The following is a 25,576-nucleotide window of genomic DNA, read 5'->3' on the forward strand; positions in this document are numbered from 1 at the left end:
AGCCAACAGTTTGGTGACGCTGTGTGAGCCTTACGTCACAATTTTTTTATTTACGGTAATACCGTATACCGAGGTAAAATAGAGAGGAGGTTTGACGGTATCAAAATTTGGATACCGCCCAACCCTACTAAATACATGATATAATTGCCATTTAAAAAATGTAATATATTACTGTGTGTTACTTTTGAATTTTTGACTTTCATCTTTTCTATAAAAAAACTGCACCTGTGACTTGCCAGCCTGAATGCTACGCCCATAAAGAAACAGTCAAATGTGACAGTTTAGTTTTTATAAAAATGTGCATGTCCTTCATGTGCTTTGAAGTAAGTTACATTTAGACCCTTTTTACATCTTCAATCTGAGCCACTGATGATTCTCAGGATAAACAATATCCGCTGTGTCACCTGATTACACTGTTTCAACATATCTTTAGCAGCTGGCTGGATGAAAACTAAACTGACACTTTATTAATATGCTTCTTTTACTGGGTTCCCCAAACTACACTCTTCTGCTTAGTTGTGTGATTGAACCCTGCAAAGGAGCTATGTACCAGAAATTTGCTTACTGCCTTACACCCAGGGCTTCTGGGATAATAATGCAGGTTTTAGTATTTCATTAAAATAAGCATTTCGTTAGATTGCTTGTTACTATAAAAATAATTGAACTATAATGTTACTTTTATTGCATTACCCTGCTAGTTCCAAGTTTGAGCTACTGTGCTTAGTTACTGTGCATTCAGTTCATCAGCATACATTTAGAGATTTCTGAAATATTGAGAGAGATTATTTTATCCAGGAAAAGGAATAAGATTGCCTGAGTGTTTGCTGTAGGAAATTGATCTTTGTGGATGCTTCCACTATCTTTTACTCTTGGTTGCTGGAAGGAAGTGGAGGCCTAGCTAACAAAGTGCAGCTGACATGCTAAAAGTACAAAATCCTTAAGTATATCCCAGTTAAAGGTTTAACAGAGAAATCTACCTGCGTTAACCAGACTTCTCAGAGACCAATATACTGGTATCTTTAACCAGAGTAAGGATTTGCATGACAATTTTCAAAGTCACGTTTCTGTGAATAACAAGATTGTTAAAGTACATGTAAGCTCACTGAGTGACTGATAAGTTGATGAAGAATGATAAAGTCGGCCTAAATCATTGAAGTAAAATGGCTGGAAAAAGATTGGCTGAAGTGATGATGCTATCCCAAAGTAAATAAAGTAGGAAACAAAAAACAGAACACTCAAACAATGGTGCGTCTCAGAGGATGTGAATTGATTTCTATACTTCACTCCAGTTGTAGAGAGGTGGATTATGGGAGTTCATTAGCTGTGGTAGTATCCTTGGCATGTGTGGTCAAGATGGTGAAATTTGTAGAAGAAATCAAGATGGGTCTAAAGCCATATATATATATATATATATATATATATATATATATATATATATATATATATATATATATATATAAATAATAAACACAAACGTTTGTCTACCTTTTCACCTTTCATTCACACTAAACAGGCATTTTCCACACAGGGCATTCTTTTGGAGGGCCTTGACTTAAAGTCCGGTAACTCCTGGTCTATGGTATTCCCTTGGTCCTTTTTTGATAAAACAGAAACTTAACTGATTTTTTTCAAAATATCAAGTCATACAAACACAAATAAACAGCTTTTTTTTATTATGTGGGTAGCTATTCATGAAGTTGAAATAATGTAACAAGGGAGCAGTTATGCACACTAATATTAAATTTTTAAAAAAGCACTCCAGTGGGTGCTGGTGTCTTTTCTGGGATTGCTTCTTACCTAGTACCCAGTGCTGCAGGGATAGATGGCAGTCCCTTTGATTCACAGCTGGTTAAATGGGTTATAAAATAGATGGATGGATGTACAGACTATGGGGCATGAACACAATGATATCAGAAGCAGTAATGGAACATTAAAGTCTAAAAGGAGCTAATGGTGACATAAAAGGGAAGCATGGCAGCACTGTCATTGGACTGAAGCTGATAATGAGTGGAGTGAAGTATAGTAACTGACATGTGATTTAAAGAGTATGGATAGTTTAATAGCTAACATATGAAATATGCAGAACAAACAGTGACTTGCTCCTATGAAGCCCAAATTACCAAATGGAGGGATGCCATTGCTACAAAGGGAAAATAAGTAATGAATTGCTGTGCTATTAAACAGTGTCAAATTTTTCCAAAGATTGTTTTGACTATCTCAGCAGGATGCAGTTGGAAACCTACAATGAAATTCCTTCATGCATCTCTAAAAAGGGCAGAAAATGTAATCTAATATGTTTAGAGAACATTTCCTTAGTGCACTTAGTAAACATTAACTACTAGGTTTGGATTGGAAGCCCGATAAAGAATGTGAACTGACATTACATTGAAATTAAACATTATTCTACAAATTACAAATTTTCATATAGGGCACATTGTTTAACTGAAAAATATAAAATTAATTACATTAGCAGACCTCCAATGACTAAAAATGAGAAGTTTAAGCAACATAGCTCAACTGGCCAAAGTTTAGGTAAGTTACTCAGGCAGGTCATTATTTCAAATTCACCTACATATATATCTTTAGAAATATTGTTTAGTTGAGATTTGGATGCTCCTGAGCTGCTTGTCTGAACTATTCTACTTCATAATTTATTCCACATAATCCTAATCCCCTTTTTGGAGATAGCTTCCTAATATTGGTTTAATTTACATTTTACTGTCTTTTTTGGTGACCTTATTTTAAACAGCTAATGTCCACCCTGCTTTATTCATATTGGAAACACGTCTGTCATGTCACTTTTTCGAATCTGCTTCCCTAAAATGAGTAGATTCATGTTGATCAGGCCTTCTTCGTAGTACCATCATTGTTGATCTGAAATTAGTATAAATGCTCTTCTCGCCTCATTCTTTAGTATTCCAGTTGTTAATTGTTGCAGGATATCAAATACCAGAAGTTAGACAACAATTTAAAAAAAAAAAAAAAAGTAATAAAAATGCTGAAAAAACAATTGATAACAAACACCAATGTGCAAAGCAGGAGTCAAAGCCAAAAGGATACAACTAGAATTCTTAGCACTAACTACACTGTAAACTATCCACAGGGGAATGTCAAACATGACTATATTTTCTGATCTTGTTGCCTGAGTAGGTCCATTTACATGACTGGAAGTCACTAGAGATATCAAATTACATGACTGTATGATGACTTTCTAGCACAGTTTCAGTTTTTCTAAGTATCTCAAGGTCATGCCCTTTTCTAATTGCCAAAAACATGCTAACTGATAGAGCCGGTGCCTGTGCGAAGGGTTACAAATATGTTAAGCTGCAATGGTTTCTTTTTGTGTTTTCCATTCTGTTGTGGTACGTAAAATATGTGACATCAGACAGATAAGTCTCTTTTCTGTTTGCAAGGTCCAATACATTCATGTTATTTATTCATTGTCTCTGTATTTGTACTTCTGGATAGGCATTCATTGGTTGTCATCTCTCATGCACAAATGGTGGGCCCACAACTTACGACTAACACTAACCTGTTTGATTTTTTTTGGAATAAGTTGCAGACTAGTTGAAATTAGTTGCTAGGTATGTCAGACTATACGTGTTGTAATTTGTTGTTTTACGAATAAATCCATTATCTATGATATTCTTTTTATAGCAGTAGCATCTCAAATAGGTGTATGAAATATTGTCTAGTCTCATGGCCACACGTCAGATATCATGCCCACATGACTGGTAGCAGGCTTTATCGCCATTAACAAAATGGCCATGGCCATGAAAACAGAATTACAAAAAAAAACAGTACAGCATGGGAAACCATAACCATAATGGTGCCACGATGATGTCTGGAAAATAACACTAAATATAATTCAAGAATGACGCATTGAAATTTTTGATAAAATGAATCTACATAAATCATAACATAGATTCATTAAATTTAGTTCTCCTTGTATTATGGAAACCAAAGGATGATCTACTGTGGCTACCCCTAATGGGAGCAGCCGAAGGAAGAAGAAAAAGATGATTCCAGATTAGATTATATATACTTCATAAATTTCATGGGGAAATTCAAAAAGCAGGTGTGGAGTCATAAATGTGTTTAATCTTAACCCCTTTTGATTCATACTTGACACAGTGTGGTATGTCATCTCCAGCATCCAATGTGCTGCCGTAGTTGCATCCGTACACTGCCTGCTTGTGGATGTTGTTGAGCTCACTAGTACTCTCAAGTCTTACTCATAGGATGTACATTATAACTCCTGAAGTCCATAAATAATTATAATTAACATTTTTACTTTCTTTGTCTGACACTTTATTTAAATTTCACTTTGGTATGAATATTTCCTCGTGTCTGAACGTTGAACATGCTGTATTAGTGTCTTAGCCTCATAGGCTAGTGTAAATTCATTAATTTGCTAGTTACTCATTTATCTAAATACCTTTTATCAATGAAAAAAGTTAATAACTTTGCCACAACCCCATTAAATCTCACATTAGACTTTAACTAATTCTGTAAACTTGTTTTCTGTGCTTAGCCATTTATTTCCCATCTGCTCACTTCATTCGAGATCCTTGCTAATTTTATTTTAATGACTGGGAACTTTTGAGTTATGTTTAAATCAAATCAAAGACTCAAATGAGTTATGAGGAGTGTAAAGAAGAAAAGTCAAGGTCACATTTAAATTAATTCATGAGTAAGCATGAAATATTTTTTTCTTTTATTTTTTACATTTAAGAATTGCCAAAAAGGCATAGGGATGAGATTAGAAAGAAGGAACATTCATTCAATATTGGCATTTCATGGTGCTTAATTTGTGGATTTTAATAATCTCTTCTGTATTATAGTAGATGAGTCCACAAGGACAACAAGTGCCAGATTGATAGGTAGGTAGACAGATATTACTTTATTTGTTGCTAAGGGAAAGTTAAGAGTTAACAGAAGTTGAAGAAAAATAAAACTCTTATTAAAAATGCCTATAATATAAGCATTACTGGGACCTTAATCAAGATATCTGAATAAATAGATACCTAGATTGTTTCACAGAATGTATGTGGTACTGTGAATAGTGAAGGAATTTTCTTTGCATTTTTTTTACATTTTTTTTTATTTAGATAACACTTTGATTTTCAAACACTGCCTTCCCTCTTTATTTTGGGAAGTCTGTTTTCCATCGAGCACATCTGCAGAATTACGAGGCTGAAAGTTATAAGAAGACAAAGAATAAGAAAAGCATGATTGTGAGGAAATTACATCAGATACCATTAAATTAGTAGAGCAAATGTGGAATGAGAACCTTCACATTATGATATGGGCTGAACATGATACAGTTCAGACTCCAGTTTAAGTAAGATAAAAGCAAAAAAGTGTGTATTTGCATTTGAATTTAGAAGAAAATTGATGGATACATACAGATCGAAGAACTTAGAAGATTCTACCTGGAATATGTAGGTAATGAAAGCTGAGTATGTAGGAGGATATAATATAATAAAGAAGCAATTGCTTTTTTTCCCTTTGTGCGTATAAGCAGCTTTTTCAGACTATTGAAAAAGCCATCCTTTGTAATTCTCCAAAATTATACCTTCATGCACTTCTTTCCTTTGTAAGACAATTTATTCAGACTCGCCTACAGGTTTAGATAATCTTTGTTTGCAGAACTGTCTGCTTCTAATCATTTGGGATTGACTTCTCATTAGTCTTCTGAAGCCACAGTACATGGTTTAGGACTGCTGCTTTTTTGGGGGTTGAAACATTTTACAAGATGTGGTTTTATTTCAATTTTTACACTATGAGAAGTTCATCAGCTTAGTTCATTATATTTTATAACTTGCAGTAAACTATTCTTTTCTTTTGAAATCTGTCCGATTTAATTCTAAAATGTTTGTTTGCCTGAAGGAAAATCTCATTTAGAAAAAGAATTAAAACACAAGAAGTCTGAGAAGTAGAAAGGGAAACCAGATAATCAAACCAGGCATGAGCTGGGAGAATTTTGTGAACTTTCTGCGACAGTGGGGGATGGAATAGCCGGCTGCTTGCTGCTTGTCTTAATCGGCACATTTACAGGACAAAGACGCTGATGGAGTGGTGTGAACGGATATAAGGTGGGCTGGATTTACGAGTTTTCTCGTAGGCTCTGATAATTCTAGTGTTAAACAATGTTTCTATCATATGTTTTATGTATTCATTTTTTTGTAATGACCAATGCCAATTTTTGTATTCTTTTGTACAATGCCTGTAAATTTTGTAGAATCACAAGTATATCTAAAAAAAACTTGATGTTCATTGTTGATCTAAACTATAGACCGGCTTCCACAGCTGAAGGAAAGGCTGTCCAGTCAGCTGCTAATGCTGTATAGTATTTCATGAAAGAAACTTGCCTTGTGATAGATCACTATCATGTTCAGCAGGTGACCTTTGCTGTGTGAATCTTCTCATCTGCAATTTAGAATTGTAATATAGAATCATATGCCAGTTATTTCCAACAGCAATGGCTATGGAAACTGGAAGGATTATAGTGTTTTTTTTTTTTTGTTTTTTTGTTTTATAATGACAACTTGCTGCCCTCCTGTGGCATGCTTTTAGGTTTAAAGATGTCAAGTACTCCTTGCAGAGTTGGAGACTGCTGTACAGAGCGTCTCATTGTGTCTTTGTACTTAACAGCAGTAATAATGGATAATTAGCCTGTGATAGTGTTTTTTTTTTTTTTTAAAAGAAAAAAGGTCTTGTGTATGGTGTTTTGAAGCAGGAAGAAGGAATGTCTACATGGCAAGATAATTTGCAATTGTTGCCCAATTCTTATAATGGATGTGAAATTTTTTGCAAAGAAATCTACATATATGTTAAATGGTACGTTTCTCACACTGAATATTGGAGGTGCATTTGTCAAATGCTTGGATACTAGCTTTTGATTATATGCTGAAAAAGAAAACATGTAAATTTAATTATTGCTTAGTCTAGATGCAAGCAATCTGTAGTTTTGTTTTGGTGTGATTAAAATTAATTTCACTTTCTCACATTGCCATTGCAGTTATCTTTATGAAATATTTATTCTGCATGCTGCTGTATTTCTGTAGCTAGGCAATTGTACAGAATATTAGAGTGACATGTCAGAAACAGTCTGCGAAGGTGATGCAGTATTATGATAGCACTGTTACGTTTGAAAGCTAAAGGCTTCTGGAAACTTGGATCATTTTGTGCCTCATTTTGAAAGGAATAATTTACCCAAGAATGATTTTTATTTAATGTTACTTACCCAGTGTAGTTTGTAATGATGGTTGAGAAAAATTTTCAATGTCATGTTTTTATGCAGAATGAAAATAACTTTTCTTTTAGAATTACAGCCTATGGTGACTAATGCTGGACAGCAGTAAACAATATTAAAATCTCATTTTACTCCTATCGCATATACCACACATTACACCATCCAGTTGTATGCTCATAATGTCCCAAACATAGAGCTGGGCAATAAAAGTTCATCTTTTGGCTGCTCCCATTAGGGGTTGCCAAGTGGATACTTTTTTCCATATTCTGGGCGATAAAACAATAAAGATAATTATTGTGAAACAATTTTTCCTCGATAGAAATATAAGACATGGTCGATACAACCAGGGCTTTGGAGTCGGTAGATAAATCCTTGGACTCCGACTCTGACTTCTTAGTTTCCGGTACTACTGACTCCGACTCCTCTGTATTTAATATGTTAATGTATTTTCCATGTTGTTTGAAGAAAGGCAATATGCACGCAATTTAACCACAGAACTACTGGCTAGGCAGTTGATTCTCTACTGTATTGGCCAGTTTAAACAAAAGACAAGAACCCCTCGACACACATCAGGCCATAGCACACACCTCAACCTACATCATTACACTTGTTTACACTCAAATTAACTTGTTAAACACGTTATATCTGAAATAAAATTAAAACACTTTTTGTAATGTACCATAATCCAGATTACAATATGTGAATGTCAGGTTGTATAATAACTCATCTGAACTTCAGATTAGTAGTAACAGAAATTTGCACTGGGTTTTATTCTTACATCAGAAAAGTACTTAATTATGACGATTGTTTGTGAAATAGAACATTTGAATTTGCTTTATTTTTTTCTTTATTACAATTTAAGTTTATTAGGAGTACGAGTTGGTACATTTTTTGCTGACTCTGACCCCGACTCCAGGTACCTAAAATGGTCTTCGACTCCACAGCCCTGGGGATACAACGTCGATCGAACTCATTCAGTCTGTGTTTTGACAGACAACATGAAAACCCAATGATAATGAGAAAAAGCGCCATGCTGAACCAACCATGTAGCTGGAATAGAGTTACAGCTACATCAGGTTTGGTTGCCGCACACAGCACTGAGCGTAGGATTAGCATCTGCCTGCAGCTCAGATGCCAATGTTTGGGCTACTGCAGCCATGCACACTAGTATGTCAGGAATGGACGAGAGATAAAAGAGAAAATGAAGATAGAAAATGTTAACGAAAACTCGATAAACAATCAGCGGTACTGATGAAAACATCCCAATGAACACAGCCCAAGAGTTAAAAGACGAGGAGATTGTTGAAAAGAAGGGTCCAAGGAATTTGGTGCTGTGGAGATGTTTTAGCTGTCTAAAGTTTGACAAGAAGCAGATTAGTGTGTACTGCAAATTGTGTCAAAAACATGTTCCCTAATAGCCTGGTACCACCACTAATCTTTTGTAATATCTGAAGCAGTGCTATTCTTTAAAGCAAGCACAATGGAGATTTCTTGTGCCTTTCTTTTTTGCTTTTTAGCATAAGCTAACCACAATTGAGTGAATATGTCAGTTTTGTTTGTTCTCCTTCATTTAAATTTGAAAGGTGCTTGAAAATATAAGATATATACAAAATGGTTTTGTCTGGTTATTTGTGGGTTTGTTTCCCAACCATACAAAGTAGTTTGAATCTATAGAAAGGAAAGGATACATTATAAAGGTATTTTTTTGAGATTTTATTTTGTAGTAGAATTTAGCATTTTGTTTGTCATCTTCTGTAACACTTCAAGCTTCTGACAGAAAAATAATACTTAAACCAAAATAAACTGTATAATATCTTCACATCTCACTTAAGAGTAAAAAGGAACCTTTAAGCTTGACAGAAATGGTGATTTCATTTATACTGTGATATATATTAATGTCGACTGATATGAAAAAAATTATTGTGGTAAGATTTGTTTCCATATCGCACAGCCCTAGCCAAACACATGTATTTTTATTAAAATATTATTTAATGAAACACTTCTAGAAAGCACTCCCTTGAATAAAAAATGGAGCACTCACGGATGGGAATAACCCTTTCCATTGTGGGGTAATTAACGTGTTAAAAAAATATAAGTTTCATTCTTAAAGAAATGATCAAACCAAAAATGATCACTTCTGTGTCAAGAGGTTTTTACTTTGAATAGGATGGTTGAAGTCACGTTCTATCATGCTTAATACACTCTCAGTGCTTATCTAGCATTGTGTGCTCATGGGTAAAGTGGTGATCCTTCAGCAGAGCAAAGAAATTCTGAGAAGGTTTTTTCTTTTACAGTTAAGGGTGACAATAGTGGGCACCCTGTGCTTTGCCCTCTGCAAATGATATCTTCAGCCTCAGAAGCAGCCACCGCCTGTTAATTAAAACTTTTTAGAGCAGTGGAAGAGTTCAAAGCAAGTCAGGCTGTTCAACAAAAGGATCGATAGAACAAAAAGTTCACTTGGGCCTGACTGAATAAGTTTTGACAAATGCAGAGTGGCACAAAGAGAATGGTATGCCATGTACCAACTGACCCAGATAATAAAGACACTATCATTTTTCAAGCCCCTTAAACCAGTAAGTGAGCCTAAAGCACTAAGCTCCCTTGGACTCCGTACTGCAAAACCTCTGCTTATGTCATTAATCATCATTGTCAACAGTATGAAGCTCATTTTATTGCAAAGGTGTTTGACCATGCGTGAAATTACTTGGATGGCAAATCATGCCTATCTCTTGAAGAAGGCACAACTAATCCTTGTTTCCCTGCTGCCTCTGGTTAACTAAAATAATATGTAGGAGCTTGAGAAATATTCTGCAAATAGTATGAAATAAAGAAGAAACATATGTGTGATCACTGTTTGCTATGTAAAGGCTTTGGCACACAGTTATTGTAAAATGATCTGAGAGGGGTTCAGTGTTGAGTTGCAAAAGTGTGAGTAGAGATAAAGAAATCCCTTTCATAAATTTCAATGTGTTTCTATGCTAAGCTACTTTGCACAGAAACTTTGATAAATCTGCCCGTGGTGTAGAGATCACAGACTGTAGTGTTTATTTGATTTTTCACAAGTGCCATGGACAAGAATACCAGTTTGCTAAGTAAATCTTTGACATTATACTCATTATAGTAAATGATTCAAATTTATTTTATTACATGCCTGACTTTTCAAGGTCTTGAGTTGAGAATTGTGTTGTTTTTTTTATAACTTTAAAATAACAACCTAATCTGAAATTTCCTTTATCTGAAGGGTTCCCATTATAATTTGTTGTCAAGATTCATGTAAAAGGTTAAGAGAAAAATGTTTTGCTAACCTTTAAAAAGAAAGTATGCACTTGGAGATTAACTGAAATATTCGAAAGGGTTTGGTCAGTGTGGTCCATGTTTCTTAGCAGATGGAACGAAGTCCTGCATATGCAAATCTCAAGTAAGCTTCAAGCCCCAATTTTAGGTTAAGTCTTAAGTTATAATGATTATATTCAAGAAAGTCAAGTTGAATCACTGGATTTAAATAAGCAAGTCAAGTCTTAGTTGAGAAAACTTGACTAAAAAAGTGCTTACACTTTGTCTAATTTAATGCTGTTTATCTAATTATAATTTTGATGTATAAAATAATTCTAAGAAATAACAGCAGCTTGTATATAATTAATTGTTTTACCTTGAAGTAATTTACATATGTACAATTGATGTTCCTAAGTGCACTTCATGTAAAACACACTGTATTTAAACAAAATAAATGTTGAAAGGCTATGTCACTTCAGAGTAATATAGCTACATAATCAACTCTTATTTTAAAATAACATAATTTACAAAATAATATATTAAATAATTTACACAATATTTCAGAATTGACCCATCATTTACAATGCAACCTCTGCAAAGATGTTGTTTTTTGTTGTGTTGTATCTTATTAGCTTACAGGTGGTAAAAAGCTCTACCATTGTCTATACCAATGAAAGAAAATGATACTCTATTCAAATTAAGCAAACACTAATATGAGTTTAACTTAAAGCATTAACTTTCTAAGATTTGCTCTTACACATATGGCTCGACTCACCCACCTCTAGTTGTTAGTGGAAGCTAAGCCAAACTGGACTATTTGATATTAGATTATCACACCGGAGATAAAGGGTTAACCCAAAGTCTTTATCTTTTGATCTCATTTCCATGTTTTAACTTTATTTTTCTAAAATATGATGTTGCAGCTTGTACTACAAAATAAACTTCCAGGCTGAGAGTTGTATCTTAAGCCTTTGACATGAACTTCCCTAAATTTCAGATGACGTCACCAGTAATGTTCAATCTTGGGATAACTAGGGTTCAAGCACGGTAGGTGTAAAGCTATTGTAGTGACTCAGCAACCAGTTCGACATTTCCACTAAGATCATATAGTCCATTTCAAGTGTAAATGTCCCTTTTTATTTTTAATAGCTGAATGGTTTATTTCTCCTTCAGACACTTTACCAATAAAGCCAAGAGACAAATCGTAAAATGCAGGAAGCTTTCCTTACATCTGGGAGAGACAATAGTGCCCTTTTCAGCATTCTAGCATTTTGCTTTTAAATAAATTGTTCTGTTTAAGGTCCCTTTACACAGATTGGTTAAATAGGCAAAGAAAACTGCACAGTATAGACTGAAATCTTAATAGTATCTGGCTAAAGCAAGGAATACATTCCCCAGCTTCTGCTAATTCAGCTCTAGAAATGTCAACACTTAATCCATATTAGGCGATTGTGATCTACCCAATGTCTTCTCCATAGATAATGTACTTTAGACATACAATACAAAGCATATAATTTTTGGGGTGTGTCACTGAATGCTAAGATTGCTTTTAGTAATTTAACTGTTTATACTCATTGATTTAGAAGTTGATCATGGATTCTGATTTCTCATACAATGAAGAATTTCCTGAATCACAGTCAGAATCTTTTATTTGCCAGTACTCGGTGTGCAGGAATTTGACTAGGTAGATTTGGAGCTGCTTATAACAGAACACAACATAATTTATAGCGTAAATAAGAAAAACTTCATACAAAGTTACAGAATAGTATATCATAAAAGATGTGCAAATGATGATGTGAAAGTGTGAGTGTGTAGCGTGTATGCACATGCGCACACACATGCATATTACACACACACCAAACAGTATATGATAGAAATCATGATTATGCAAAGAAGACAGCCAAAGTTACTGGTTTGAGAGGGCTATGGTTCTGGGAATGAAACTATTGAGATGTCTGTTAGTTTTAGTTTCAATTGACATGAAACGTTTACCACAGGGGAGGTTTTGGAATAAGTGATGAGCTGGGTGAGATGAGTCTATGGTGATCCTTTTGGCATGGTTAGTGATACGAGATGTATACTGTTCTGCAAAGATGGAAGGGCACAACCAATTATTTTCTCAGCAAACCTCACAAGAAGTTATAATTTATTTTTGGAGTGTGCCTTTGTTGTGCCACACCAGACAACAATGGAAAATGTGATTACACTTTCAAGTATGGCTTTGTAAAATTGAACTAGGATTGACTGGAAAATATTTAATTTCTTTAGTTGGTGCAGGAAGTACAATTGCAACCCTGTCTTTTTAGTGTTTGAAGTGGTGTTAATATCCCATCTGAGAGTGTTAGGCATAGTTGTGCCCAAAATTTGAAGGATTCCACTATATTGACTGCAGAATCATTCATTTTTATTGAAAGAAGTTGTAATTGCTGTTTGCATGGAGAATTTTGTGGTTTTTACACATTGACAGCAACATGTAAATTGAATAATTTCTTTTTCTTTGGTTATGTTCTTGAATAAAGCACACTTGTTTTGTTATACTTGTACATTTTGTGAAAGTGTTTATTTGATATTTGGACTTTAGTCTTCACACATTATACACATTTTGTCATTAGTACTATAACATGAAAAACGTTTTTGTCTTAGTTATGTGCTCAACATTTCTTGCTTCACATTTCCAGTCATCCTACATTTACCCAGATCGTTATAGACACAGAACACACATGAAATGCATGTGTTTCAAGTAACAATATATTATTTACCCTATACAATTCCAGACACCTCACACCCAGATAAACAGACCTGACCTGGGAGAATTTTTCGTCAGACGTGACCAACTGCCTCAGTGGGGAATGGAATAGCAGGCTGCTTGTGTGGATTGACACATTTGCAAAACAAAGATGCTGATGAGGAGAGGTGCAAGAGAATTTAAGGTGATCTGGGATTACGAATATTTTGGCAGGCTTCAGGGATTGTAGTGTTAATGATTTTGACCGAAGGATCAGTGGACCTACAGTCATTGGTGTAGAGGAAATAAATTATGGGGGAAGGTACACAGCCTTGAGGGGCACCTCTGCTAATATGGAGTCTGAGAGGTGGTAGCCCACACAAATATATTGTTTCCGGTTTGTCAGAAAACTGTCAATCCATTTACAGATGAGAGAATTCAATTCAGTCTATAGAAGTTTAGTTAACAACAGTTCAGAAACAATGGAAGCAGTGGACCGCATCTATACTGTCGAATACACATCAAATATAGAAACACAAGAACAAGCAAAGCAATGATGGAGCATCCCTAAATGGGACCGTAGGATATTAGTTGAAGAAAACTTTAGGTAGATTAGACAGATTACCACTTTTCGTAAATGGATTCCTAAACTGAAGTTACAGTAATTTTATTAGATGTTCTTACAGTGACAGAGTTTGGTTAAGGGAGTCCTTAATTCTTTGTCATATTAAACGACTTCTAGTTGTGGGGTTTTTCAGATTTGCTGATTGCAGTCTCCGATCTCGATTGTTTAAATGTGAATTTAAACAACTGAAATCGATGCCCATATGTCATTTACTGACTGAGTGCCAACTTTCCAGGACAGCTGTATTCACCCTTTTTGTGACAGCGAATAACTTGCTGCATGATTAAGCTGACGTTATACGCAGGGCTAACAGGAAGTTCAGCCACAGTCTGTGCCTTTTTTTTACCCTCCTCATTCTGTTTTTGTATATAAAACACCAGACATCAGAAAGATTATCTTTTCTTCTGTTTGCAAAACGTCAATGGTCCTTATTGCTTATTGCTACATTCTATGCTTTGTATTTCTGAATGAACTTTCATTTGTTGTCCGCTCCAATGCACACACACAGCTTGCCCCCAGCGACTAAAAGCAAAGTCAAATCTCGTATTGGAGGAAGTTGCAGATCTATTGGAGTGGGTCACTGAATATGTTACATTAGGCATTCGGCGTCACAGGAGTACGACGACTACCTCTGCCTCGCTAAGATTACGTAGGTCAAGGCAACAAATGATGATTGCTGGAGAAGTTATGTAATGTGGCATAGCTTTTAGTTATTCAGAAACTGTTAATGTGTCAATGCAACAATGTACACTCTTCATGTACATTCATTTTATTTGCATTTCATTAGTAGTGTTAGTCAGTGTGAAGTAGCAATGTAGTGTGCTTTCTTTCACTTATTGTTAAATTATATACACATATAGTAAAGAGTATTGTTTTTTGTGAAGACTGCCCTCCGTGTTTTCAGCATTATTTGCCAAAGCCATTAATCGTTTAAGGTCTGTAAGCAGACAGATTTAAGTTAATGCTAGCATGTGAGGAAAGCATTCTGCATCTGCTGAGATTGGCTTGGTTTTTTTTTACTGTACTACATGTTTTTGTTACTATGTATATTATTTGTTCTTTATTTTAATATAGAGCTTTCCTTCAGGCTGTTTTGCACATGAAGCTAGGAAATGCTGGCTTCACATTAGAGATGGAATTGAAGGAGTGCCTTAAAAATGGAAATCTGCTGATCTTGCTGCAATTTAGCAACACATCTTGGCATCATGTTGTTGGCATCCTTTGAAATTGAAAGTGAAAATCTTCTGCCATATGGTTAATTTCTCACCTGCCTGTCTGCCTCTTGAAGCAAATTTCCCATGTTTTCATGGTGCAGGGTTGTGAAAACAGCAGATAATATAGACTTAGTAGAGTGGAACAAAAATTAGCTTCCAGGCTGATATAGATGAAATAATGTTGATTAAATCTATTCTGCCACGTAATTTACTTGCCAGACTTAAGAAATTCAGACTTCCTGTCTGTTTTTTAAATACTTGTATCCATTATTGTTCATCTGCTAGCTGGAGAATAGCAATTTTAGAAATGTCTTATCACTCAACAAGAGGTAATACCCATTGTTTTCACATGGTGTATTGTTCTTTGTATTACTGGTCTGGGTGTCTGTATTGTTTTGTAATGAGTCACGCGTCTTTTCTCTTTTGTTGTCCTGTGGTGAATCTTTATATCACTACAGTTTTGTTTAGGTTTTTTCCTTCAAGCTTAGGAACCAGAATTTAGATTCAGTGTGATATCACAGTGACTTTTACTTCTCAATCTGTAACCGGGAGTACAAAGCACAAAGAAATAGTAGCTCCAAATACCACAGTTAGGTTAAATAAAGAATGGAAAAGGGTGAATAATGGCTAGCGCTGAAGTTTTCTTTTGAACAGACAACAAATTAATGAATAATTTCTTGATCTTGCCTCAAACTGGCCAAGAATCGCACTGAACAGGCAAGGGCTTTGCAAACTGTGAGTTACTTGCTTGTCATCTTTAAGAAGGGGATTATCCCTCTCTGGTAGTGCCAGATCTCCAAAAGATTACTTAATCTCCTGTTTCACTGCATTAAGTAACTAAATGTAAACACAAATAAATGTTGAAGCAATTTATAAAGTACACACACGTTATAAAGTTTGTTGTTTTAATTAAAAATGCTTTGCACAATATAACAAATACAGACAACACTAAAATCCATTACAGTTTATTATGCCAGCAAATTCATACTACATCATAATGCAGCATTAAGATCTTGTAGTTTAACACGTGTGACTCAATAACACACTTCGTTTGCAACCAGTGGACATGCAGCAAGACATGTCGATAACATTGTTTGGTAAAGTAGACATGCCCTGTGATTTTTTTTTTTTTTTTTTTTTTTTTCTCCCCCTCTTCCCCCAATTGTTAAAACTGATACGGTCCAAAGACAAAATCGGTGAATGTGGCAAACAAATCTAACATACCCCATGACTAGAAGTTGTGTAATGTGACAATGGATTAAGGAGTCCCTTTGTCAAACTCTCTCACTGTACAGGCCAGTGCAATAACTGTTTTCTTGAAGACACGAAAGCATATTACATAGTACCCTAGCAAATGGTATGAAGTGCAAAGCTTCATATTTTCCCTTATTTACAATTAAATCTAGAAATCAGTAAATTAAATAAAATATGTAATGACAACTACTTTTGTGGCATGTTGAGATGAATTATCCTTTAACCAGACAAGTCCTTTGAGTGATAGAAGTAAGGGGTTAGGCAATCACTTTGTAGTGTATCTTTTATTGTAATAAAAAAAAAAGATTACTGAACAGTGAGTATCATTATAATAGATTATGGTCAAAGCAGTGTGGTCATTCTGAGTAAAAAAAAAAAAAGAACATTAATATCAAAATATATCTTGTCACATCATCATCAATCTTTATTTTGCCTGGATTAACAACATTATCTAAATAAGTATATAACCAATAAGTAACAAGTTAAAATTGTGTAATCTTCTCAGTCCTATGGTATTCCATTTAGAACAACTGATTGTTCACTTAAAAAATGGCAGCACACTGTAACAATAATACTAAGCTTTTACAGTTGTGAATCAGTCTATTCCCTTCTGGATTACATTGATTCCTCAAAAGGAAACCTTAGTTTCCACATTGATCCCTACAGATGTATAGCTAATTTAGTTAAATTTCCATATTTTCTTATTCACTTGATAGTTTGGCTTGCATAACAACCTTTTGTAATAATGTAATTGCAGGCAGGTGCCACTGTATTAGCAATGAAAATACACCACAGTCTTTTTACATTAATTCAGATGCATTTCTTAAATATGTTGAAGCTGTCATCCCTACACTTTGTAGTTGGTTTTGTTCTGAAAGGATTTCTGGCCAAAGGCCGGGTGCTAATGACACAGTACAGAATTAATTCACAAGCCTCTGTGAAAGGCTTGAGTGTAATTCTGACTAGGGATCACCGAAGATTCTATGTATTTATTTTGATTCTTGTTTCAGTGCTCTAAAAATACTTGCACTTCAATTTTTGAATATGGAAGTCATATGATGCTTCACCGTGATGGGTGGTTAGGACTTGAACTCTCACTCCTCACGCCAATAAAACTCACTTATCTACTTTTTCTACCACCTTACTTTTATTACTAAATCGACATACTGTAACATATTTCTCACTGTTACCGAGAACAGATGTCTTCTTTCCTTGCCCCATTCTAATTCGTCAAAGAAGCTGAAACATCCTCCAAAAGAATCCAGAGCCAATATGGACGCCTGCTGCGACTCGAAAAATTTCCTCCTCAAACACACCACCACGCTGAATAGTGCAATGCAGACCAATTTCACTGAAATACGGGGTTTCCTGATAGCTGTTAAAAATGAGCAGGCAAAACTGATCAAGGATATCCGAGCCCTTCAATCTATCCTATCCTGTCACAATATGGAAGTGAAGGCTCTCTGTAAAGAAGTTGCTGACTTGTAAGATAGACTGATCTATCAAGAAGATAGGGCTTGAAGAGTCAATTTAAGAATTGTCAGACTTAAAGAAGAGCCTGAGAGAGACAGTTTGATTTACTTCCTCTCCCAAATGTGGCAAAAGTGGTTCCCAAACTTTGTCCCTGACATCATGCAGGCTCATTGTGTGCATACTGGCTGTGCTGATGCCGCCAAACCCATGGCCTCTTATGATAACATTTCTGAGGTTTTCGGACCGCAATCAAATTCTGTCAGAGGCACGCCGTGTTCAAGACAAAAATTTCAAAGGCTCGCACCTCTGCTTCCTCCCGTGTTTCAGTTCAGTCACTGCACAGCAGTATAGCGGGTGGTAACTCATTTTATGGATTATTAATTTATTGAATTTATTTGAGCACTGCACTTTGGACACTATTTGGATTTGGATTTTTCTTTTTTTTTAATTAAAAGCATGTGCCTTTTTCACCATCCCCTTGCTCGGATGAGTTTTGTCCTCTTCTCCCACACTCCTCTCATTTTTGATACTGACATTGTCAGGTTCAAGAGGCTCCCATTATGTAAGAGGGGAAAGGTGCGGAACTGCACTATCACACACACCAGTTGCCCAGAAAACACATGCCGTTGGTCTTTAGCCATATTTGTTGTATTCTGCAAAGTTGAAAATAAGTCTTGGTTCAGCACATCAACTTGTTTGACTCACTTTTCTGAAACACTTGGAGTGATGGACAACTTTGTTTCAACTGGCACTTTCACTCCATGAGGATTTCTCCATTGACTCTGAATTACACCATTGTATTGTGTACATCATTGGTCAAGGTCAAGTTCTGGCCATTCAGGTTTCCGTCTTGCCTAATATTTCTTATTATTAACTGGAATCACTTTTTTAATTGTCCTTTATGTTGTTCATATGATATTGATGTTATGCTATGTTGACATACGCTGAGTTTGGAATTAAGTACTTTCTGTGTAGTTATCTTTTCAATGGGTTTGTGGCAATGGGGGTGGTTGGGCCTAAGGCATCTTCAACATTAACGTGGGTTGCCAGGTGCTGCAGTGGAGGCTCTCCCTCCATTATACAGTATTGTCTTATGTCTTCTTTTTTTTCTCTGAACTGCGCATACTATTTCAAGACATAATTCATTCTTTTTCATTAATTATGTGGTGGAGGGTGAAGACGAAGTGTGTGGGTAGTTTTTGGCCTCTCTTCTTGTTCTCATTTTATGGTAGTTTCTTTTAGTTGCACTCTTGGGAGGCCTGCATCCAGGGGTAGTTTGGGGATCGGTTTCGGATGGGGTGTGTGGGTACTGGGGGGGGTTTGGGACATCGCTGCTTGCTTCTGCTTTTATGTGTTTACTTACTGTGGGATCCCGGTCACTGGGGGTAGTTTGTGGGTTGATTGGGGAAGGTTTTGGAGGGAACCTGAGCTGGGCAGACTTTTAGGTTTTATGTTTATAATACTGTATTACTGTACTTCGGTCAGTAGCAAGCTTGCCTCCTCAATCTCCTTCACTGTCACCATGCGGACGTGGCTTTAATTCAGGAGCTGCACCTGTTTTCCGCAGTTTTCTCCCACTGTAATAATAAGCTCTACAGGGTTGTGGTGTTCTCCTTCTTTCGTTCTAAGAGATATGGCATTCTTATTCTGGTGCGCTGCACCTTACTAACTTAAGGATGCAGAATCGGGTAGCGATGATACGGGCCGATTTTGTTACTTGAAGTCAGATCTAGAAGATCATAAATTACTCTTCGTTTCCGTCTATGGCTATACTCCATATCGCCCCTCCTTTTTCCCCAACCTCACCGACTGTTATATTAAGTTCTCTGACTGTGAACTTCTAGTCTGCCTTGATGCAAACGCTGCCTTAAATCCATAGCAAGACAGACTTCTACCACTGGGCAGCAAGCGCACACCTCACTCTGCATATTCTTTATGTAATTTTACTGCCAATCTTAATTTAATAGATTCATTTTGGTTTCTTAATCCTTCAGTCAGAGAATTTTTTTCTCTTCCCATCAAAATTCACAGTCTTGCATTGATTATATTTTCATATCATGGAACCTGGCTTCATTGGTTTCAGATGTTTCATTGGTCTCATCTGCTATATCCGACCACAAATTTAATAATTTACAGTTGATCCTTCCATTTTTAACATCTTGGGCCCTGAGGTGGAAATTCAACTTGTCTCTTCTGAAAAATAAATTGTTTTGCGAACAACTTGATGTCATACTGGAGGAGTTCTTATCATTTAATATTGGCTTTGTAGATAATGCAGGTGCCATCTGGGAGGCAATTAGCGGTTTCATTTGGGACTTTACACTCTTCTTTTCTCACACTTAGCATGTACTAAACTCCAAAAAATGAGTCCTCAAGTCTAAACTTTCTTCCTTAGAAAGAGCATGCCCCCTTGTGGTTAATAAAGAACATGAATTACTGATTGCTAACACCAGATCTGAACTTGATAGCCTCTTAATTCACTGCACTAGGGCTCACTATTATGTCTCTGGGGCCAGGCCAAGCAGACGTCTTGATACTAGGATTAAGAAAAATTCCTTGTTCACCTCCATGCCTTCTATCCATACTAAATCTGTCTCTATTTCTAATGATCCCCTAATAATAATTAATTAATTTGTAGATTACTACTATAAAATATTTACTGATAACTCTGGTACCACTCCCTCAGATATCAAATCATTCCTTACCACCCTTCCATTCCCTTGTCTCACTAAAGAAGAGGCTTCCCTTCTAGATGCTCCCATCTCTTTGTCTGTATTTAAAGAGGCATTAGACTCGATAAGCACAGGCAAGGCCCCTGGAAACATTTATCCCTTCCCGTTTTTAAGATGATCAGTGCAGTTGCCTCCTCTGGCCATTTAAACCCTACTTTTAATATTACAGTTATTACGTTACGTCTGAAGCAAGATAAAGACCCCTAACTCCTATTACAATTTAAAATTCTAGTCATTTAATATCCTGTTATATCCTCCTCTACCTAGTTAATGCTCCGACTGATGTGTTCAGATGTTTCGAAGCCCTATCCAGTTAAAAAATTAATTGGTCTAAATAGTCTCACTTGCCCCATAATGATATGTGATGTCAATTCTCCCTCCTGTTTGTCATCCCTGTATGTAGTAGTATAAGATATTTGGCAGTTGATATTACTGCCTCAATCTCAGACATCCTTATTAGATCCTCTAATAACTATTGCTGCATCTTTGCTGACGTGAAAGTCTGTTGCCTCCCGCTGGAAGACACCTGAATGCATCACTGTTGACAACTAGCAGTCCTCCTCCTACAATTTAATACATTTGGAGTTGTCTGGAGCACAGATTAATGGTGCTTCCAGTAATGCAATTGAATCCTGGTCTGCTGTGGCTCAGTTGTTTAATTCTCAGATTGCAACTCCTTTTTTTTAATAATCCCATGGCTTAGGCTGTTGGGTTACTTTTTATGTCTGTTTATTACTGTCAGTTATTTTTTTGTGATCAGCTTTTTATTGAGCAAAAACAAAGTTTAGGAAAATGAAAATCCGTAGTTCTTAGTTAGTGTGATAACTTTGTTTTTATCATATAATTGCAGTGTGTTGTGTTTTAATGAATTATTTTAAAGCTTGATGTATTGTAAGTGTGCATTCTCCCAATTTGTTCTACTGAAGAATACTCTGGACATGGGTCAGATTTATTAAATTTAATTTCTTTCTCCTGAATGATGTAAAGGACTAATAAATAGAACAGCTCAGAAAAAATGTATGCCACACACTTTGAGATTCATTGGAAGATAGAATAACAGTTGTACAGGATTTACCCAGAAAAAATATATATAACTTCTCCAATTTCAGTCTTGCACACAAAACTAGAATAATCACTTAATAGGCCACCTATGTTATCCTTAGTCATTGTGAATCTGGTAGATTCTGGTTGGCATGGCAGTGTTCTGTTAGGTTTCCCTCAGCTCAGATTTCACAAGGTGGCAAGAAAAATATTTATCGCTGCTTGAAGAAACACGGATACCCTTTATATTAGCTCTTGCCTAACAAGGAACAGCAAGACCCAGACTTCACTCCCTTCACTCTTGCATGAAGTCTTACTTGAACACTGACTCTGTCTTCTCTATTTAGCCAGTAACTTGTATGGCCAGGCTTACGCTTTTGTTTCAGTAATTGGTCTCCAATATATTGTGCATGCAACATATGAATATTGTTTTTTACAGTATATAACGTGTGGTTTCAGTATATTACTTATACCCATAAAATCATCTTTGCGCAAGATTAAAAAGACTTCACAGGCTCTACATGAGAAGAAGAGGAGAAAAATGCTTACTTCAAAATGTTTCTTTAAATTTCAAGGCAAATTTCTGAAGGCCAAGATTTCTCTAGGTTCCTGCTTTGAAATATGATCATGGGGAAAGTGCACATTCAGCTTTCATGTCTGAACAGTGAGGATGGAAATAACCTGCCAAATGAGCAGTGGAAGGCACGCTGTTGTGCTTTTATTTTTGAAGAATATACAACATTCTGTCGGCTTTGTCTGAGCAACACTGAACTATAACTTAAGTTGACAACATACCTGTTTGGTCTCCTTTATAATAATTTGGTGTGTGTAACAAGTATTGAGAAAAATGTAATGAAGTAAAAAAATATGCAATTTGACCTAAAAATTAAGTGGGCTAAAAGTAGCCTTACGTGAATTTTACTTAAGTAAATACAAATTTTGAAAATTGTACTTAAGTAAAGTAACACATTAATTGTACTTTTTATTTACACTTCTGAGAAAAAACAACACTAGAAAAGGGGCTGGGAGTGGTGTGTGGCTGTGTGAAGTTTCAGTAGTTGCAAGTGCTTAAACAAATGATGAAAGGCTCAATAACAGCTATGCGGCTCTTCCTATCTGCTGTGCGAAAGGGGGAATGAGTGGTGCATTCACAAAGGCTGTATCCCCCAAGCTCAGCTTTGAGGAAACACAGGCTAGGATGCTCTGTTGGTTTATCAACCATTACCACTGCAAGACCTACATTACTCACTGTGTTTTTTGCTTATTCTGTGTGTTCAGTAACCTTTTATTTTAAACACTGCACTGATAGTGGAGGCTGAAAGCCTGTAGGTTTCTTGTTGTTTGACAACTGATACAGGTATTCTGCATATACTCCTGTGCCCAGACTTTGATTCATAAATAAACTTATCAAAAATATTGTGTACAATATCCTTCAGGCTTTGTGTATGTGGTGTATATGAAACCTAACTAAAGCTTGTATTTAGACCTGGGTCTCATCCCCAAGATATTTCATTATGTATATGCAAATATTCCAAAATGCTAAATCCTTCTAGTCCCAGGCATTTTGGACTAGGGATGCTAAACTTGTATTGGTTTACTGTTTTAAATTTACCCTTTGAGAAAGGTTACTGTTTATCGTTGTTATTTTCTTCTTTAAATCCTCTTACAACTACTCCAGACAGAAAACAGTGAGACACATCTGTAGAGTTACTTTTGTTTGGTGCAGTGTTGGCAGTGGGTTGAATGAACTTCGTTTTCACCAAGTTGCATCCCCTGATGCTTGAAATTGTAGCTGGTAAATTGAGTGATCTTCATGGCTGTGAAAGTAAAGCATTCAATCAACTAAACTTATCCTGAAATGAATAGGAGCCTGGTAGGAGCATTTGCCATTTTTTAGGCCAGCTTTGCTCTAGATGGCCTGCAGTATGGCACATGAAGTAGTAAGATGCACTTTAACATACAGCAATGGATCTGCTAAAGTCTTTCCATTCAGTGTTTTATAGAATTGGATGTTTTTCTCTGAGGGATGAGGAAAACAATTACTATGTTGATTAAATGATGACACAACATACTTCATACATATTGAGCAGGTTGTCCTATGCAGTGAAATACTGGTAGCAGTTGCAGTGCTTTTTGATTTTAATGGAAAATGATGGTACATAAGAAAAAGGTTATTGTGCAGTTGGACCCATAAAAGGTACTGCGTTCACATAGACAAGAACTTTACAATATAGACATTTTATGTAGTTATTATATTTCTAATTGATGATATTTTTATCTTTTTGTATGGCATGTATGAAAAATTAATCACTTGAATTTTTCTATGTAATATTGCAGAAAACACTGTAACAAAGGTTAAGCAAACTCTCAAAAACAAAATCAAAAAGCAAAATACAGTATATGCTATTCTAAACTGAGCACACAAACTTTAATTAGCATATTGGATTTGTGGACCCAACAAGCTGGACTTGCAGATTTTGAACGTGAATGCTTTTAAATGTAAGCCTGTAGTACAGCCGATCATCCATCCATCCATCCACCCATCCATCTTTCCATCTCATTTAACGTGGTTTTTATACACTCACCTAAAGGATTATTAGGAACACCTGTTCAATTTCTCATTAATGCAATTATCTAATCAACCAATCACATGGCAGTTGCTTCAATGCATTTAGGGGTGTGGTCCTGGTCAAGACAATCTCCTGAACTCCAAACTGAATGTCAGAATGGGAAAGAAAGGTGATTTAAGCAATTTTGAGCGTGGCATGGTTGTTGGTGCCAGACGGGCCGGTCTGAGTATTTCACAATCTGCTCAGTTACTGGGATTTTCACGCACAACCATTTCTAGGGTTTACAAAGAATGGTGTGAAAAGGGAAAAACATCCAGCATGCGGCAGTCCTGTGGGCGAAAATGCCTTGTTGATGCTAGAGGTCAGAGGAGAATGGGCCGACTGATTCAAACTGATAGAAGAGCAACTTTGACTGAAATAACCACTCGTTACAACCGAGGTATGCAGCAAAGCATTTGTGAAGCCACAACACGCACAACCTTGAGGCGGATGGGCTACAACAGCAGAAGACCCTACCGGGTACCACTCATCTCCACTACAAATAGGAAAAAGAGGCTACAATTTGCACGAGCTTACCAAAATTGGACAGTTGAAGACTGGAAAAATGTTGCCTGGTCTGATGAGTCTCGATTTCTGTTGAGGCATTCAAATGGTAGAGTCAGAATTTGGCTTAAACAGAATGAGAACATGGATCCATCATGGCTTGTTACCACTGTGCAGGCTGGTGGTGGTGGTGTAATGGTGTGGGGGATGTTTTCTTGGCACACTTTAGGCCCCTTAGTGCCAGTTGGGCATCATTTAAATGCCACGGGCTACCTGAGCATTGTTTCTCACCATGTCCATCCCTTCATGACCACCATGTACCCATCCTCTGATGGCTACTTCCAGCAGGATAATGCACCATGTCACAAAGCTCGAATCATTTCAAATTGGTTTCTTGAACATGACAATGAGTTCAATGTACTAAAATGGCCCCCACAATCACCAGATCTCAACCCAATAGAGCATCTTTGGGATGTGGTGGAACGGGAGCTTCGTGCCCTGGATGTGCATCCCACAAATCTCCATCAACTGCAAGATGCTATCCTATCAATATGGGCCAACATTTCTAAAGAATGCTTTCAGCACCTTGTTGAATCAATGCCACGTAGAATTAAGGCAGTTCTGAAGGCGAAAGGGGGTCAAACACCATATTAGTATGGTGTTCCTAATAATCCTTTAGGTGAGTATATAAGTAACATATAAATGTTTTTCATATAAAGACCATCAAAAAACATAATCACAAACAGAACTTTGCACGATACCATGGAGAGCTCTGTAGGCCCTGCTGTTTTGTTGAAGGATCTGTGTGGCAGATCCACTGATGCCCAACCTCTTGCTGCATCCAGATGGGTCCATCTTTTGCCTTTAT

General features: G+C 36.3%; 1 protein-coding gene across 7 annotated transcripts in view; it reads left to right on the plus strand.

Annotated features, from left to right (window-relative positions):
• The window catches only part of LOC120541448 (neogenin-like), a 396,809-nt gene that overhangs the window by 196,345 nt on the left and 174,888 nt on the right, over positions 1–25,576 (plus strand). The window lies entirely within an intron of this gene.

Source organism: Polypterus senegalus, chromosome 12 (genome assembly GCF_016835505.1).
Source record: "Polypterus senegalus isolate Bchr_013 chromosome 12, ASM1683550v1, whole genome shotgun sequence".
Taxonomy (NCBI): Eukaryota; Metazoa; Chordata; class Cladistia; order Polypteriformes; family Polypteridae; genus Polypterus; species Polypterus senegalus.